This window comes from Phyllostomus hastatus, unplaced genomic scaffold (genome assembly GCF_019186645.2).
Source record: "Phyllostomus hastatus isolate PE091 unplaced genomic scaffold, TTU_PhHast_1.1 phas_contig_2, whole genome shotgun sequence".
Classification (NCBI taxonomy): domain Eukaryota; kingdom Metazoa; phylum Chordata; class Mammalia; order Chiroptera; family Phyllostomidae; genus Phyllostomus; species Phyllostomus hastatus.
In genome coordinates, this window is record NW_025333718.1 from 1 (window position 1) to 20575 (window position 20575).

Consider the following 20575-nt stretch of genomic DNA (forward strand, 5'->3'; position numbering starts at 1 on the left):
GTTGTTTGCACAGTAATGACTTCAGTTTGAACACATTGTAGCAGTGATTCACAGACATGCTGCATTTGCTCTAGTTTTCATGTGAAATAATTTGTAAGAACCAGTATGGATTCCCTAAACACTGCATTTCTCAAAGAATGAACAGTAATGAACTGCTTCAACACTACTAATTCTCTGTGAAATGTAACATACTTGGAGAACACACTGTTACTTCAACATTTTGCAGGCGTTCAGAACATTGCTATATATATCTCCTTCAGTAGAAATGAAACTATGTTGTTTTCACAGTAATGCCTTCAGTTTGAACACTTTTGTAGCAGTGATTCACACACATGCGGCATTTCATCTCGTTTTCCTGTGAACTAACTTGTAAGAACAACTATGGATTTTGGTTGAAAACTGCATTTCTCAAAGAATGAACAGTAATGAATGGCGGCAACTCTAGTAATTCTCTGTGAAATGTAACATATTTGTCGAACACACTGTTACTTCAACACTTTGTACTAGTTCATAACATTGCTACATATATCACCTTCAGTAGAAATGAAAGTATGTTGTTTTCACAGGAATGCCTTCAGTTTGAAGACTTTTGTAGCAATGATTCACAAATATGCTGCATTGCTCTAGTTTTCCTGTGAACTTACTTGTAAGAACAAGTATGTATTTTGTGTAAAAACTGCATTTCTCAAAAAATGAACAGTAATGAACTGCTGCAACACTAGTAATTCTCTGTGAAATGTAACATATTTGGAAAACTCACTGTTACTTAAAAATTTTGCAGACGTTCAGAACATTGCTATATGTATCTCCTTCAGTACAAATGAAGGTATGTTGTTTTAACAGTAATTCGTTCAGTTTGATCACTTTTGTAGCAGTGATTCACAGACATGCTGCATTTGCGCTAGTTTTCCTTTGACTAACTTGTAAGAACAAGTATGGATTTTGGGTGAAAACTGCATTTCTCGAAGAATGAACAGTAATGAACTGCTTCAACCATAGTAATTCTCTGTGAAATGTAACATATTTTTCAAACACACTGTTACTTCAACATTTTGCAGTTGTTCATAAAATTGGTATATGTATCTACTTCAGGAGAAATGAAAGTATGGTCTTTTCACAGTAATGCCTTCAGTTTGAACACTTTTGTAGGAGTGATTCACAAACATGCTGTCTTTGCTCCTGTTTTCATAAGAATTAACTTGTAAGAACTGGTATGGATTTTGGGTGAAAACTGCATTTCTCAAGAATGAATACTAATAAACTGCTGCAACTCTAGTAATTCTGTTTCAAATGTAACATATTTGGAGAACACACTGTTACTTCAACATTTTGTCCTAGTTTATAACATTGATATATGTATCTCCTTCAGTAGACATCAAAGTATGTTATTTTCACAGTAATGCGTTGAGTTTGAACACTTTTGTAGCAGTGCTTCTCAGATATGCTGCATTTACGCTAGTTTTCATGTGAATTAACTTGCAAGAACAAGTATGAATTTTGGGTGAAAACTGCATTTCTCAAAGAATGAACAGTAATGAACTGCTTCAACACTAGTAATTCTCTGTGAAATGTAACATATTTGGAGAAGACCCTGTTACTTCAACATTTTGTACTAGTTCATAACATTGCTACATGTATCTCCTTCAGTAGAAATTAAAATATGGTCTTTTGACAGTAAAGCGTTCAGTTTGAACACTTTTGTAGCAGTGATTCACACACATGCTGCATTTGCAAAAGTTTTCAGGTGAACTAACTTGTAAGAACAAGTATGGATTTTGGGAGAAAGCTGCTTTTCTCAAAGAATGACATTAATGATCTGCTTCAACACAAGTAGTTATCTGTGAAATGTAACATATTTGGAGAACACACTGTTACTTCAACATTTTGCAGTAGTTCATAACATTGCTACATGTATCTCCTTCAGTAGAAATGAAAGTATGTTGTTTTTCACAGTAATGCCTTCAGTTTGAACACTCTTGTAGCAGTGATTCAGAGACATGCTGCCTTTGCTATAGTTTCATGTGAATTAACTTGTAAGAACAAGGATGGATTTTGGGTGAAAACTGCATTTCTCAAGGAATGAACAGTAATGAACTCCTTCAACACTAGTAATTCTCTGTGAAATGTAACATATTTGGAGAACCCACTGTTACTTCAAAATATTGCAGTTGTTCATAAAATTGGTATATATATCTACTTCAGTAGAAATGAAAGTATGTTGTTTTCACAGTAATGCCTTCAGTTTCAACACTTTTTTACCAGTGATTCACAGACATGCTGCATTTGCTCTAGTTTTCATGTGAATTAACTTGCAAAAACAAGTATGGATTTTGGGTGAAAACTGCATTTCTCAAAGAATGAACCGTAATGAAGTGCTTCAACACTAGTAATTCTCTGAGAAATGGAACATATTTGGAGAACACTCTGTTACATCAACATTTTGTACTAGTTCATAACATTGCTATATGTATCTCCTTCAGGAGAAATGAAAGTATGTTGTTTTTACAGTAATGCCTTCAGTTTGAACACTTTTGTAGCAATGATGCACAGACATGCTGCATTTGCTCTAGTTTTCATGGGAACTAACTTGCAAGAACAAGTATGGATTTTGGGTGAAAACTGCATTTCTCAACGAATGAACAGTAAGAAGTACTTCAACACTAGTATTTCTGTGTGAAATGTAACATATTTGGAGAACACACTCTTACTTCAACATTTTGTAGGCGTTCAGAACATTGCTATATGTATCTCCTTCAGTAGAAATGAAAGTATGTTGATTTCACAGTAATGCCTTCAGCTTGAACACTTTTGTAGCACTGATTCACAGACATGCTGCATTTGCTCTAATTTGCATGTGAACTAAATTGTAAGAACAAGTATGGATTTTGGGTGAAAACTGCATTTCTCAAAGAATGAACAGTAATGAACTGCTTCAACAGTAGTAATTCTCTGTAACATGTAACATATTTGGAGAACACACTGTTACTTCAACATTTTGCAGTCATTCAGAAATTGCTATATGTATCTCGTTCAGTAGAAATGAAAGTATGTTGTTTTCACAGTAATGTGTTCAGTTTGAACACTTTTGTAGCAGTGATTCACAGACATGCTGCATTTGCAATAGTTTTCAGGTGAACTAACTTGTAAGAACAAGTATGGATTTTGGGAGAAAGCTGCTTTTCTCAAAGAATGAACATTAATGATCTGCTTCAACACCAGTAGTTATCTGTGAAATGTAACATATTTGGACAACACACTGTTACTTCAACATTTTGCAGTAGTTCATAACATTGCTACATGTATCTCCTTCAGTAGAAATGAAAGTATGTTGTTTTCACAGTAATGCCTTCAGTTTGAACACTCTTGTAGCAGTGATTCAGAGACATGCTGCCTTTGCTATAGTTTCCTGTGAATTAACTTGTAAGAACAAGGATGGATTTTGGGTGAAAACTGCATTTCTCAAGGAATGAACAGTAATGAACTCCTTCAACACTAGTAATTCTCTGTGAAATGTAACATATTTGGAGAACACACTGTTACTTCAAAATTTTGCAGTTGTTTATAAAATTGGTATATGTATCTCCCTCAGGAGAAATGAAAGTATGTTGTTTTCACAGTAATGCCTTAAGTTTCAACACTTTTGTGGCAGTGATTCACAGACATGCTGCATTTGCGCTAGTTTTCAGGTGAACTAACTTGTAAGAACAAGTATGGATTTATGGAGAAAGCTGCTTTTCTCAAAGAATGAGCATTAATGATCTGCTTCAACACCAGTAGTTATCTGTGAAATGTAACATATTTGGAGAACACACTGTTACTTCAACATTTTGCAGTCATTCAGAAATTGCTATATGTATCTCCTTCAGTAGAAATGAAAGTATGTTGTTTTCACAGTAATGCCTTCAGTTTGAACACTTTTGTAGCAATGATTCACAGACATGCTGCATTTGCTCTAGTTTTCATGTGAACTAACTTGTAAAAGCAATTATGGATTTTGGGTGAAAACTGCATTTCTCAAAAAATGAACAGTAATGAAGTGCTGCAACCCTAGTAATTCTCTGGGACATGTAACATAATTGGAGAACACACTGTTACTTCAAAATTTTGCAGTTGTTCATAAAATTGGTATATGTATCTACTTCAGTAGAAATGAAAGTATGTTGTTTTCACAGTAATGCCTTCAGTTTCAACACTTTTTTAGCCGTGATTCACATACATGCTGCATTTGCTCTAGTTTTTGTGTGAATTAACTTGCAAGAACAAGTATGGATTTTGGGTGAAAACTGCATTTCTCAAAGAATGAATCGGAAAGAACTGCTTCAAAACTAGTAATTCTCTGTGAAACGAAACATATTTGGAGAATACACCGTTACTTCAAAATTTTGCAGTTGTTCATAAAAACGGTATGTATCTCCTTCAGTAGAAATGAAAGTATGTTGTTTTCACAGTAATGAATTCAGTTTGAACACTTTTGTAGCAGTGATTCACAGGCATGCTGCATTTACTCTAGTTTTCATGTGAACTATTTTGTAAGAACAAGGATGGATTTTGGTTAAAAACTGCATTTCTCAAAGAATGAACAGTAATGAAGTGCTTCAACACGCGTAATTTTCTGTGAAATGTAACATATTTGGAGAACGCACCCTTACTTCAACATTTTGTACTAGTTCATAACATTGCTATATGTATATACTTCAGGAGTAATGAAAGTATGTTGTTGTCACAGTAATGCCTTCAGTTTAAACACTTTTGTAGCAATGATTCAAACACATGCTGCATTTGATCTAGTTTTCATGTGAACTAACTTGTAAGAACAAGTGTCCATTTTTGGTGAAAACTGCATTTGTCAAAAAATGAACAGTAGTGAACTACTTGGACACTAGTAACTCTCTGTGAAATGTAACATATTGGGAGAACACGCTGTTACTTCAACATTTCGCAGTCGTTCAGAACATTGCTACATGTATCTCCTTCAGTAGAAATGAAAGTATGTTGTTTTCACAGTAATGCCTTCACTTTCAACATTTTTGTAGCAGTGATTCACAGACATGCTGCACTTGCTCTAGGTTTCATGTGAAATAATTTATAAGAACCAGTATGGATTTTCCCTAAAAACTGCATTTCTCAAAGAATGAACCGTAATGAACTGCTTAAACACTAGTAATTCTCTGTGAAATGTAACATACTTTGAGAACACACTGTTACTTCAACATTTTGCAGGCATTCAGAACATTGCTATATGTATCTCCTTCAGTAGAAATGAAAGTATGTTGTTTTCATACTAATGCCTTCAGTTTGAACACTTTTGTAGCAGTGATTCACAGATATGCTGCATTTGCGCTAGTTTTCATGTCAACTAACTTGTAAAAACAAGTATGGATTTTGGGTAAAAACTGCATTTCTCAAAGAATGAACAGTAATGAACTGCTTCAAGACTAGTAATTCGGTGTGAAATGTAACATATTTGGAGAACACACTGTTACTTCAACATTTTGTAGTCGTTCAAAACATTGCTATCTGTATCTCCTTCACTGGAAATGAAAGTGTGTTGTTTTCAGAGTAATGCCTTCGTTTGACACTTTAGTAGCAGTGAGTCACAGACATGCTGCATTGTGCTAGGTTTCATAGGAACTAACTGGTAAGAACAAGTATTGGCTTTGGGTAAAAACTGTATTTCTCAAAGAATGAACTATAATGAATTGCTTCAACACCAGTAATTGTCTGTGAAATGTAAGATATTAGCAGAACACACTGTTACTTCAACATTTTGGACTAGTCCATAACATTGCTATATATATCTCCTTCAGTAGAAATGAAAGTATGTTGTTTTCACAGTAATGCCTTCAGTTTGAACACTTTTGTAGCAGTGATTCACAGACATGCTGCAATTGCTCTAGGTTTAATGTGAACTAACTTGGAAGAACAAGTATGGATGTTGGGTAAAAACTGCATTTCTCAAAGAATGAACAGTAATGAACTGCTGCAACACTAGTAATTCTCGGTGAAATGTAACATATTTGGACAACACACTGTTACTTCAACAATTAGTTCTGTCCATAACATTGCTATATATATCTCCTTCAGTAGAAAAAGTATGTTGTTTTCACAGTAATGCCTTCAGTTTAAACACTTTTGTAGCAGTGATTCACAGACATGCTGCATTTGCTCTAGTTTTCCTGTGAACTAACATGTAAGGACAAGTACGGATTTTGGGTGAAAACTGCATTTCTTAAAGAATGAAGAGTAATGAAGTGCTTTAACACTAGTAATTCTCTGTGAAATGAAACATATTTGGAGAACACACTGTTACTTCAAAATTTTGTACTAGTTCCTGAAATTGGTATTTGTATCTACTTAAGTAGAAATGAAAGTATGTTGTTTTCACAGTAATGCCTTCAGTTTGAACACCTTTGTCGCAATGATTCACAGACATGCTGCATTTGCTCTAGTTTTCATGTGAATTAACATTTAAGGACACAATGGATTTTGGGTGAAAACTGCATTTCTCAAAGAATTAACATTAATGAAGTGCTTCAACACTACTAATTCTCTGTGAAATGTAACATATTTGGGAACACACTGTTACTTCAACATTTTGCAGGTGTTTATGTCATTGCTACTTGTATCAGTTCAGTAGAAATGAAAGTATGTTGTTTTCACAATAATGCCTTCAGTTTGAACACTTTTGTAGCAATGATTCACAGACATGCTGCATTTGCGCTAGTTTTCATGTGAACTAATTTGTACGTACAAGTATGCATTTTGGGTAAAAACTGCATTTCTCAAAGAATGAACTGTAATGAAGTGCTTCAACACTAGTAATTCTCGTGAAATGTAACATATTTGCAGAACACACTGTTACTTCAACATTTTGTACAGGTTCATAACATTGCTATATGTATCTCCTTCAGTAGAAATGAAAGTATGTTGTTTTCACAGTAATGCCTTCAGTTTGAACACTTTTGTAGCAGTGATTCACAGACATGCTGCACTTGTTCTAGTTTTCATGTGAAATAATTTGTAAGAACCAGTATGGATTTTCCCTAAAAACTGCATTTCTCAAAGAATGAACAGTAATGAACTGCTACAACACTAGTAATTCTCTGTGAAATGTAACATATTTGGAGAACACACTGTTACTTCAACATTTTGTACTAGTCCATAACATTGCTATACATATCTCCTTCAGTGGAAATGAAAGTATGTTGTTTTCCCAGTAATGCCTTCAGTTTGAACACTTTTATAGCAGTGATTCACAGACATGCTGCATTTGCTCTAGTTTTCCTGTGACCTAACTTGTAAGAACAAGTTTCGATTTTGGGTAAAAACTGCATTTCTCAAAGAATGAACATTAATGAACTGCTTCAACACTACTAATTCTCTGTGAAATGAAACATATTTGGAGAACACACTATTACTTCAAAATTTTGCAGTTGTTCATAAAATTGGTATATGTATCTACTTCAGTAGAAATGAAAGAATGCTGTTTTCACAGTAATGCCTTCAGTTTGAACACCTTTGTAGCAATGATTCACAGATATGATGCATTTGCTCTAGTTTTCATGTGAATTAACTTGTAAGGAAAAGTATGGATTTTGGGTGAAAACTGCATTTCTCAAAGAATGAACAGTAATGAAGGGCTTCAACACTAGTAATTCTCTGTGAAATGTAACATATTTGGAGAACACACTGTTACTTCAACATTTTGTACTAGTTCATAACATTGCTAAATGTATCAGCTTCAGTAGAAATGAAAGCATGTTGTTTGCACAGTAATGACTTCAGTTTGAACACATTGTAGCAGTGATTCACAGACATGCTGCATTTGCTCTAGTTTTCATGTGAAATAATTTGTAAGAACCAGTATGGATTCCCTAAACACTGCATTTCTCAAAGAATGAACAGTAATGAACTGCTTCAACACTACTAATTCTCTGTGAAATGTAACATACTTGGAGAACACACTGTTACTTCAACATTTTGCAGGCGTTCAGAACATTGCTATATATATCTCCTTCAGTAGAAATGAAACTATGTTGTTTTCACAGTAATGCCTTCAGTTTGAACACTTTTGTAGCAGTGATTCACACACATGCGGCATTTCATCTCGTTTTCCTGTGAACTAACTTGTAAGAACAACTATGGATTTTGGTTGAAAACTGCATTTCTCAAAGAATGAACAGTAATGAATGGCGGCAACTCTAGTAATTCTCTGTGAAATGTAACATATTTGTCGAACACACTGTTACTTCAACACTTTGTACTAGTTCATAACATTGCTACATATATCACCTTCAGTAGAAATGAAAGTATGTTGTTTTTCACAGGAATGCCTTCAGTTTGAAGACTTTTGTAGCAATGATTCACAAACATGCTGCATTGCTCTAGTTTTCCTGTGAACTTACTTGTAAGAACAAGTATGTATTTTGTGTAAAAAACTGCATTTCTCAAAAAAATGAACAGTAATGAACTGCTGCAACACTAGTAATTCTCTGTGAAATGTAACATATTTGGAAAACTCACTGTTACTTAAAAATTTTGCAGACGTTCAGAACATTGCTATATGTATCACATTCAGTAGAAATGAAAGTATGTTGTTTTCACAGTAATGCGTTCAGTTTCAACACGTTTGTAGCAGTCATTCACAGACATGCTGCATTTGCGGTAGTTTTCATGTGACTAACTTGTAAGAACAAGTATGGATTTTGGGTGAAAACTGCATTTCTCAAAGAATGAACAGTAATGAAGTGCTGCAACACTAGTAATTCTCTGTGAAATGTAACATATATGGAGAACACACTGTTACTTCAATATTTTGTACTAGTTCATAACATTGCTACATGTATCTCCTTCAGTAGAAATGAATGTATGTTGTTTTCACAGTAATGCCTTCAGTTTGAACACTTTTGTAGCAGTGATTCACAGACATGCTGCATTTGCGCTAGTTTTCATGTGAATTAACTTGTAAGAACTAGTGTGGATTTTGCGTGAAAACTGCATTTCTCAAAGAATGAATAGTAATGAACTGCTGCAACACTAGTAATTCTCTTTGAAATGTAACATATTTGGAGAACACACTGTTACTTCAACATTTTTTACTACTTCATAACATTGCTATATGTATCTCCTTCAGTACAAATGAAGGTATGTCGTTTTAACAGTAATTCGTTCAGTTTGATCACTTTTGTAGCAGTGATTCACAGACATGCTGCATTTGCACTAGTTTTCATGTCAACTAACTTGTAAGAACAAGTATGGATTTTGGGTGAAAACTGCATTTCTCGAAGAATGAACAGTAATGAACTGCTTCAACCATAGTAATTCTCTGTGAAATGTAACATATTTTTCAAACACACTGTTACTTCAACATTTTGTACTAGTTCATAAAATTGGTATATGTATCTACTTCAGGAGAAATGAAAGTATGGTCTTTTCACAGTAATGCCTTCAGTTTGAACACTTTTGTAGGAGTGATTCACAAACATGCTGTCTTTGCTCTAGTTTTCATAAGAATTAACTTGTAAGAACTGGTATGGATTTTTGGGTGAAAACTGCATTTCTCAAGAATGAATACTAATAAACTGCTGCAACTCTAGTAATTCTGTTTCAAATGTAACATATTTGGAGAACACACTGTTACTTCAACATTTTGTCCTAGTTTATAACATTGATATATGTATCTCCTTCAGTAGACATCAAAGTATGTTATTTTCACAGTAATGCGTTGAGTTTGAACACTTTTCTAGCAGTGCTTCTCAGATATGCTACATTTACGCTAGTTTTCATGTGAATTAACTTGCAAGAACAAGTATGAATTTTGGGTGAAAACTGCATTTCTCAAAGAATGAACAGTAATGAACTGCTTCAACACTAGTAATTCTCTGTGAAATGTAACATATTTGGAGAACACACTGTTACTTCAACATTTTGTACTAGTTCATAACATTGCTACATGTATCTCCTTCAGTAGAAATTAAAATATGGTCTTTTGACAGTAAAGCGTTCAGTTTGAACACTTTTGTAGCAGTGATTCACACACATGCTGCATTTGCAAAAGTTTTCAGGTGAACTAACTTGTAAGAACAAGTATGGATTTTGGGAGAAAGCTGCTTTTCTCAAAGAATGACATTAATGATCTGCTTCAACACAAGTAGTTATCTGTGAAATGTAACATATTTGGAGAACACACTGTTACTTCAACATTTTGCAGTAGTTCATAACATTGCTACATGTATCTCCTTCAGTAGAAATGAAAGTATGTTGTTTTCACAGTAATGCCTTCAGTTTGAACACTCTTGTAGCAGTGATTCAGAGACATGCTGCCTTTGCTATAGTTTCATGTGAATTAACTTGTAAGAACAAGGATGGATTTTGGGTGAAAACTGCATTTCTCAAGGAATGAACAGTAATGAACTCCTTCAACACTAGTAATTCTCTGTGAAATGTAACATATTTGGAGAACACACTGTTACTTCAAAATATTGCAGTTGTTCATAAAATTGGTATATATATCTACTTCAGTAGAAATGAAAGTATATTGTTTTCACAGTAATGCCTTCAGTTTCAACACTTTTTTACCAGTGATTCACAGACATGCTGCATTTGCTCTAGTTTTCATGTGAATTAACTTCCAAGAACAAGTATGGATTTTGGGTGAAAACTGCATTTCTCAAAGAATGAACTGTAACGAATTGCTTCAACACTAGCAATTCTCTGAGAAATGGAACATATTTGGAGAACACTCTGTTACATCAACATTTTGTACTAGTTCATAACATTGCTATATGTATCTCCTTCAGGAGAAATGAAAGTATGTTGTTTTTACAGTAATGCCTTCAGTTTGAACACTTTTGTAGCAATGATGCACAGACATGCTGCATTTGCTCTAGTTTTCATGGGAACTGCCATGCAAGAACAAGTATGGATTTTGGGTGAAAACTGCATTTCTCAACGAATGAACAGTAAGAAGTGCTTCAACACTAGAATTTCTGTGTGAAATGTAACATATTTGGAGAACACACTCTTACTTCAACATTTTGCAGGCGTTCAGAACATTGCTATATGTATCTCCTTCAGTAGAAATGAAAGTATGTTGATTTCACAGTAATGCCTTCAGCTTGAACACTTTTGTAGCAGTGATTCACAGACATGCTGCATTTGCTCTAATTTGCATGTGAACTAAATTGTAAGAACAAGTATGGATTTTGGGTGAAAACTGCATTTCTCAAAGAATGAACAGTAATGAACTGCTTCAACAGTAGTAATTCTCTGTGACATGTAACATATTTGGAGAACACATGTTACTTCAACATTTGCAGTACTTCATGACATTGTTTATTGTATCTCCTTCAGTAGAAATGAAAGTATGTTGTTTTCACAGTACTGCCTTCAGTTTGAACACTTTTGTAGCCGTGATTCACAGACATGCTGCATTTGCTCTAGTTTTCATGTGAATTAACTTGCAAGAACAAGTATGGATTTTGGGTGAAAACTGCATTTCTGAAAGAAAGAATCGTAATGAACTGCTTCAACAATAGTAATTCTCTGAGAAATGGAACATATTTGGAGAACACACTGTTACTTCAACATTTTGTACTAGTTCATATCATTGCTGTATGTATCTCCTTCAGCAGAAATGAAAGTACGTTGTTTCACAGTAATGCGTTCAGTTTGAACACTTTTGTAGCAGTGATTCACAAACATGCTGCATTGCTCTAGTTTTCCTGTGAACTTACTTGTAAGAACAAGTATGTATTTTGTGTAAAAACTGCATTTCTCAAAAAATGAACAGTAATGAACTGCTGCAACACTAGTAATTCTCTGTGAAATGTAACATATTTGGAAAACTCACTGTTACTTAAAAATTTTGCAGACGTTCAGAACATTGCTATATGTATCACATTCAGTAGAAATGAAAGTCTCTTGTTTTCACAGTAATGCGTTCAGTTTCAACACGTTTGTAGCAGTGATTCACAGACATGCTGCATTTGCGCTAGTTTTCCTTTGACTAACTTGTAACAACAAGTATGGATTTTTGGTGAAAACTGCATTTCTCAAAGAATGAACAGTAATGAAGTGCTGCAACACTAGTAATTCTCTGTGAAATGTAACATATATGGAGAACACACTGTTACTTCAACATTTTGTACTAGTTCATAAAATTGGTATATGTATCTACTTCAGGAGAAATGAAAGTATGGTCTTTTCACAGTAATGCCTTCAGTTTGAACACTTTTGTAGGAGTGATTCACAAACATGCTGTCTTTGCTCTAGTTTTCATAAGAATTAACTTGTAAGAACTGGTAAGGATTTTGGGTGAAAAACTGCATTTCTCAAAAAATGAATACTAATAAACTGCTGCAACTCTAGTAATTCTGTTTCAAATGTAACATATTTGGAGAACACACTGTTACTTCAACATTTTGTCCTAGTTTATAACATTGATATATGTATCTCCTTCAGTAGACATCAAAGTATGTTATTTTCACAGTAATGCGTTGAGTTTGAACACTTTTGTAGCAGTGCTTCTCAGATATGCTGCATTTACGCTAGTTTTCATGTGAATTAACTTGCAAGAACAAGTATGAATTTTGGGTGAAAAACTGCATTTCTCAAAGAATGAACAGTAATGAACTGCTTCAACACTAGTAATTCTCTGTGAAATGTAACATATTTGGAGAAGACCCTGTTACTTCAACATTTTGTACTAGTTCATAACATTGCTACATGTATCTCCTTCAGTAGAAATTAAAATATGGTCTTTTGACAGTAAAGCGTTCAGTTTGAACACTTTTTGTAGCAGTGATTCACACACATGCTGCATTTGCAAAAGTTTTCAGGTGAACTAACTTGTAAGAACAAGTATGGATTTTGGGAGAAAGCTGCTTTTCTCAAAGAATGACATTAATGATCTGCTTCAACACAAGTAGTTATCTGTGAAATGTAACATATTTGGAGAACACACTGTTACTTCAACATTTTGCAGTAGTTCATAACATTGCTACATGTATCTCCTTCAGTAGAAATGAAAGTATGTTGTTTTCACAGTAATGCCTTCAGTTTGAACACTCTTGTAGCAGTGATTCAGAGACATGCTGCCTTTGCTATAGTTTCATGTGAATTAACTTGTAAGAACAAGGATGGATTTTGGGTGAAAAACTGCATTTCTCAAGGAATGAACAGTAATGAACTCCTTCAACACTAGTAATTCTCTGTGAAATGTAACATATTTGGAGAACCCACTGTTACTTCAAAATATTTGCAGTTGTTCATAAAATTGGTATATATATCTACTTCAGTAGAAATGAAAGTATATTGTTTTCACAGTAATGCCTTCAGTTTCAACACTTTTTTACCAGTGATTCACAGACATGCTGCATTTGCTCTAGTTTTCATGTGAATTAACTTGCAAGAACAAGTATGGATTTTGGGTGAAAACTGCATTTCTGAAAGAAAGAATCGTAATGAACTGCTTCAACAATAGTAATTCTCTGAGAAATGGAACATATTTGGAGAACACACTGTTACTTCAACATTTTGTACTAGTTCATATCATTGCTGTATGTATCTCCTTCAGCAGAAATGAAAGTATGTTGTTTCACAGTAATGCGTTCAGTTTGACACTTTTGTAGCAGTGATTCACAGACATGCTGCATTGCTCTAGTTTTCCTGTGAACTTACTTGTAAGAACAAGTATGTATTTTGTGTAAAAACTGCATTTCTCAAAAAATGAACAGTAATGAACTGCTGCAACACTAGTAATTCTCTGTGAAATGTAACATATTTGGAAAACTCACTGTTACTTCAAAAATTTTGCAGACGTTCACAACATTGCTATATGTATCACATTCAGTAGAAATGAAAGTATGTTGTTTTCCCAGTAATGCGTTCAGTTTCAACACGTTTGTAGCAGTGATTCACAGACATGCTGCATTTGCGCTAGTTTTCCTTTGACTAACTTGTAAGAACAAGTATGGAATTTTGGTGAAAACTGCATTTCTCAAAGAATGAACAGTAATGAAGTGCTGCAACACTAGTAATTCTCTGTGAAATGTAACATATATGGAGAACACACTGTTACTTCAATATTTTGTACTAGTTCATAACATTGCTACATGTATCTCCTTCAGTAGAAATGAATGTATGTTGTTTTCACAGTAATGCCTTCAGTTTGAACACTTTTGTAGCAGTGATTCACAGACATGCTGCATTTGCGCTAGTTTTCATGTGAACTAACTTGTAAGAACTAGTATGGATTTTGGGTGAAAACTGCATTTCTCAAAGAATGAATAGTAATGAACTGCTGCAACACTAGTAATTCTCTTTGAAATGTAACATATTTGGAGAACACACTGTTACTTCAACATTTTTGTACTACTTCATAACATTGCTATATGTATCTCCTTCAGTACAAATGAAAGGTATGTTGTTTTAACAGTAATTCGTTCAGTTTGATCACTTTTGTAGCAGTGATTCACAGACATGCTGCATTTGCACTAGTTTTCATGTCAACTAACTTGTAAGAACAAGTATGGATTTTGGGTGAAAAACTGCATTTCTCAAAGAATGAACAGTAATGAACTGCTTCAACCATAGTAATTCTCTGTGAAATGTAACATATTTTTCAAACACACTGTTACTTCAACATTTTGCACTAGGCCATAAAATTGGTATATGTATCTACTTCAGGAGAAATGAAAGTATGTTGTTTTTACAGTAATGCCTTCAGTTTGAACACTTTTGTAGCAATGATGCACAGACATGCTGCATTTGCTCTAGTTTTCATGGGAACTAACTTGCAAGAACAAGTATGGATTTTGGGTGAAAAACTGCATTTCTCAACAGAATGAACAGTAAGAAGTGCTTCAACACTAGAATTTCTGTGTGAAATGTAACATATTTGGAGAACACACTCTTACTTCAACATTTTGTAGGCGTTCAGAACATTGCTATTTGTATCTCCTCCAGTAGAAATGAAAGTATGTTATTTTCACGGTAATGCCTTAGGTTTGAACACTTTTGTACCAGTGATACACAGAAATGCTGCATTTGCTCTAATTTGCTTGTGAACGAACTTGTAAGAACAAGTATGGATTTTGGGTGAAAAACTGCATTTCTTAAAGAATGAACAGTAATGAACTGCTTCAACAGTAGTAATTCTCTGTGACATGTAACATATTTGGAGAACACACTGTTACTTCAACATTTTGCAGTAGTTCATGACATTGTTTATTGTATCTCCTTCAGTAGAAATGAAAGTATGTTGTTTTCACAGTACTGCCTTCAGTTGAACACTTTTGTAGCAGTGATTCACAGACATGCTGCATTTGCTCTAGTTTTCATGTGAATTAACTTGCAAGAACAAGTATGGATTTTGGGTGAAAACTGCATTTCTGAAAGAAATGAATCAGTAATGAACTGCTTCAACACTAGTAATTCTCTGAGAAATGGAACATATTTGGAGAACACACTGTTACTTCAACATTTTGTACTAGTTCATATCATTGCTGTATGTATCTCCTTCAGCAGAAATGAAAGTACGTTGTTTCACAGTAATGCGTTCAGTTTGACACTTTTGTAGCAGTGATTCACAGACATGCTGCATTGCTCTAGTTTTCCTGTGAACTTACTTGTAAGAACAAGTATGTATTTTGTGTAAAAACTGCATTTCTCAAAAAATGAACAGTAATGAACTGCTGCAACACTAGTAATTCTCTGTGAAATGTAACATATTTGGAAAACTCACTGTTACTTAAAAATTTTGCAGACGTTCAGAACATTGCTATATGTATCACATTCAGTAGAAATGAAAGTATGTTGTTTTCCCAGTAATGCGTTCAGTTTCAACACGTTTGTAGCAGTGATTCACAGACATGCTGCATTTGCGCTAGTTTTCCTTTGACTAACTTGTAAGAACAAGTATGGAATTTTGGTGAAAACTGCATTTCTCAAAGAATGAACAGTAATGAAGTGCTGCAACACTAGTAATTCTCTGTGAAATGTAACATATATGGAGAACACACTGTTACTTCAATATTTTGTACTAGTTCATAACATTGCTACATGTATCTCCTTCAGTAGAAATGAAATGTATGTTGTTTTCACAGTAATGCCTTCAGTTTGAACACTTTTGTAGCAGTGATTCACAGACATGCTGCATTTGCGCTAGTTTTCATGTGAATTAACTTGTAAGAACTAGTGTGGATTTTGCGTGAAAACTGCATTTCTCAAAGAATGAATAGTAATGAACTGCTGCAACACTAGTAATTCTCTTTGAAATGTAACATATTTGGAGAACACACTGTTACTTCAACATTTTTTACTACTTCATAACATTGCTATATGTATCTCCTTCAGTACAAATGAAGGTATGTTGTTTTAACAGTAATTCGTTCAGTTTGATCACTTTTGTAGCAGTGATTCACAGACATGCTGCATTTGCACTAGTTTTCATGTCAACTAACTTGTAAGAACAAGTATGGATTTTGGGTGAAAACTGCATTTCTCAAAGAATGAACAGTAATGAACTGCTTCAACCATAGTAATTCTCTGTGAAATGTAACATATTTTTCAAACACACTGTTACTTCAACATTTTGTACTAGGCCATAAAATTGGTATATGTATCTACTTCAGGAGAAATGAAAGTATGGTCTTTTCAGAGTAATGCCTTCAGTTTGAACACTTTTGTAGGAGTGATTCACAAACATGCTGTCTTTGCTCTAGTTTTCATAAGAATTAACTTGTAAGAACTGGTATGGATTTTGGGTGAAAACTGCATTTCTCAAGAATGAATACTAATAAACTGCTGCAACTCTAGTAATTCTGTTTCAAATGTAACATATTTGGAGAACACACTGTTACTTCAACGTTTTGTCCTAGTTTATAACATTGCTATATGTATCTCCTTCAGTAGACATCAAAGTATGTTATTTTCACAGTAATGCGTTGAGTTTGAACACTTTTGTAGCAGTGCTTCTCAGATATGCTGCATTTACGCTAGTTTTCATGTGAATTAACTTGCAAGAAAAAGTATGGATTTTGGGTGAAAAACTGCATTTCTCAAAGAATGAACAGTAATGAACTGCTTCAACACTAGTAATTCTCTGTGAAATGTAACATATTTGGAGAAGACACTGTTACTTCAACATTTTGTACTAGTTCATAACATTGCTACATGTATCTCCTTCAGTAGAAATTAAAATATGGTCTTTTGACAGTAAAGCGTTCAGTTTGAACACTTTTGTAGCAGTGATTCACACACATGCTGCATTTGCAAAAGTTTTCAGGTGAACTAACTTGTAAGAACAAGTATGGATTTTGGGAGAAAGCTCCTTTTCTCAAAGAATGACATTAATGATCTGCTTCAACACCAGTAGTTATCTGTGAAATGTAACATATTTGGAGAACACACTGTTACTTCAACATTTTGCAGTAGTTAATAACATTGCTACATGTATCTCCTTCAGTAGAAATGAAAGTATGTTGTTTTCACAGTAATGCCTTCAGTTTGAACACTCTTGTAGCAGTGATTCAGAGACATGCTGCATTTGCTCTAGTTTCATGTGAACTATCTTGTAAGAACAAGTATGGATTTTGGGTGAAAACTGCATTTCTCAAAAAACGAACAGTAATGAACTGCTGCAACACTAATAATTCTCTGTGAAATGTAACATATTTGGAGAACACACTGTTCCTTCAACATTTTGCAGTCATTCAGAAATTGCTATATGTATCTCGTTCAGTAGAAATGAAAGTATGTTGTTTCACAGTAATGCGTTCAGTTTGAACACTTTTGTAGCAGTGATTCACAGACATGCTGCATTTGCAATAGTTTTCAGATGAACTAACTTGTAAGAACAAGAATGGATTTTGGGAGAAAGCTGCTTTTCTCAAAGAATGAACATTAATGATCTGCTTCAACACCAGTAGTTATCTGTGAAATGTAACATATTTGGAGAACACACTGTTACTTCAACATTTTGCAGTAGTTCATAACATTGCTACATGTATCTCCTTCAGTAGAAATGAAAGTATGTTGTTTTCACAGTAATGCCTTCAGTTCGAACACTTTTGTAGCAGTGATATAGAGACATGCTGCCTTTACTATAGTTTCCTGTGAATTAACTTGTAAGAACAAGGATGGATTTTGGGTGAAAACTGCATTTCTCAAGGAATGAACAGTAATGAACTCCTTCAACACTAGTAATTCTCTGTGAAATGAAACATATTTGGAGAACACACTGTTACTTCAAAATTTTGCAGTTGTTTATAAAATTGGTATATGTGTCTACTTCAGTAGAAATGAAAGTATGTTGTTTTCACAGTAATGCCTTCAGTTTCAACACTTTTTTAGCAGTGATTCACAGACATGCTGCATTTGCTCTAGTTTTCATGTGAATTAACTTGCAAGAACAAGTATGGATTTTGGGTGAAAACTGCATTTCTCAAAGAATGAACCGTAATGAAGTGCTTCAACACTAGTAATTCTCTGAGAAATGGAACATATTTGGAGAACACTCTGTTTCATCAACATTTTGTACCAGTTCATGACATTGCTATATGTATCTCCCTCAGGAGAAATGAAAGTATGTTGTTTTTACAGTAATGCATTAAGTTTGAACACTTTTGTGGCAGTGATTCACAGACATGCTGCATTTGCGCTAGTTTTCAGGTGAACTAACTTGTAAGAACAAGTATGGATTTATGGAGAAAGCTGCTTTTCTCAAAGAATGAGCATTAATGATCTGCTTCAACACCAGTAGTTATCTGTGAAATGTAACATATTTGGAGAACACACTGTTACTTCATCATTTTGCAGTCATTCAGAAATTGCTATATGTATCTCCTTCAGTAGAAATGAAAGTATGTTGTTTTCACAGTAATGCCTTCAGTTTGAACACTTTTGTAGCAATGATTCACAGTCATGCTGCATTTGCTCTAGTTTTCATGTGAACTAACTTGTAAAAACAATTATGGATTTTGGGTGAAAACTGCATTTCTCAAAAAATGAACAGTAATGAAGTGCTGCAACCCTAGTAATTCTCTGGGACATGTAACATAATTGGAGAACACACTGTTACTTCAAAATTTTGCAGTTGTTCATAAAATTGGTATATGTATCTACTTCAGTAGAAATGAAAGTATGTTGTTTTTCACAGTAATGCCTTCAGTTTCAACACTTTTTTAGCAGTGATTCACATACATGCTGCATTTGCTCTAGTTTTTGTGTGAATTAACTTGCAAGAACAAGTATGGATTTTGGGTGAAAACGGCATTTCTCAAAGAATGAATCGGAAAGAACTGCTTCAAAACTAGTAATTCTCTGTGAAACGAAACATATTTGGAGAATACACTGTTACTTCAAAATTTTGCAGTTGTTCATAAAAACGGTATGTATCTCCTCAGTAGAAATGAAAGTATGTTGTTTTCACAGTAATGAATTCAGTTTGAACACTTTTGTAGCAGTGATTCACAGGCATGCTGCATTTACTCTAGTTTTCATGTGAACTATTTTGTAAGAACAAGGATGGATTTTGGTTAAAAACTGCATTTCTCAAAGAATAAACAGTAATGAAGTGCTTCAACACGAGTAATTTTCTGTGAAATGTAACATATTTGGAGAACGCACCCTTACTTCAACATTTTGTACTAGTTCATAACATTGCTATATGTATATACTTCAGGAGTAATGAAAGTATGTTGTTGTCACAGTAATGCCTTCATTTTAAACACTTTTGTAGCAATGATTCAAACACATGCTGCATTTGATCTAGTTTTCATGTGAACTAACTTGTAAGAACAAGTATCGATTTTGGGTGAAAACTGCATTTGTCAAAAAATGAACAGTAGTGCACTACTTGGACACTAGTAACTCTCTGTGAAATGTACATATTGGGAGAACACGCTGTTACTTCAACATTTCGCAGTCATTCAGAACATTGCTACATGTATCTCCTTCAGTAGAAATGAAAGTATGTTGTTTTCACAGTAATGCCTTCAGTTTCAACACTTTTGTAGCAGTGATTCACAGACATGCTGCACTTGCTCTAGGTTTCATATGAAATAATTTATAAGAACCAGTATGGATTTTCCCTAAAAACTGCATTTCTCAAAGAATGAACCGTAATGAACTGCTTAAATACTCGTAATTCTCTGTGAAATGTAACATACTTTAGAACACACTGTTACTTCAACATTTTGCAGTTGTTCAGAACATTGCTATATGTATCTCCTTCAGTAGAAATGAAAGTATGTTGTTTTCACAGTAATGCCTTCGTTTGAACACTTTGTACCAGCGATTCACAGACACCCTGCATTTGTGTAGTTTTCATGTGAACTAACTTGTAAGAACAAGTATGCATTTTGGGTAAAGACTGCATTTGTCAAAGAATGAACAGTAATGAAGTGCTGAAACACTAGTAATTCTCTGAGAAATGAAACATATTTAGAGAACACACTATTACTTCAAAATTTTGCAGTTGTTCATAAAGTTGGTATATGTATCTACTTCAGTAGAAATGAAAGTATGTTGTTTTCACAGTACTGCCTTCAGTTTGAACACTTTTGTAGCAGTG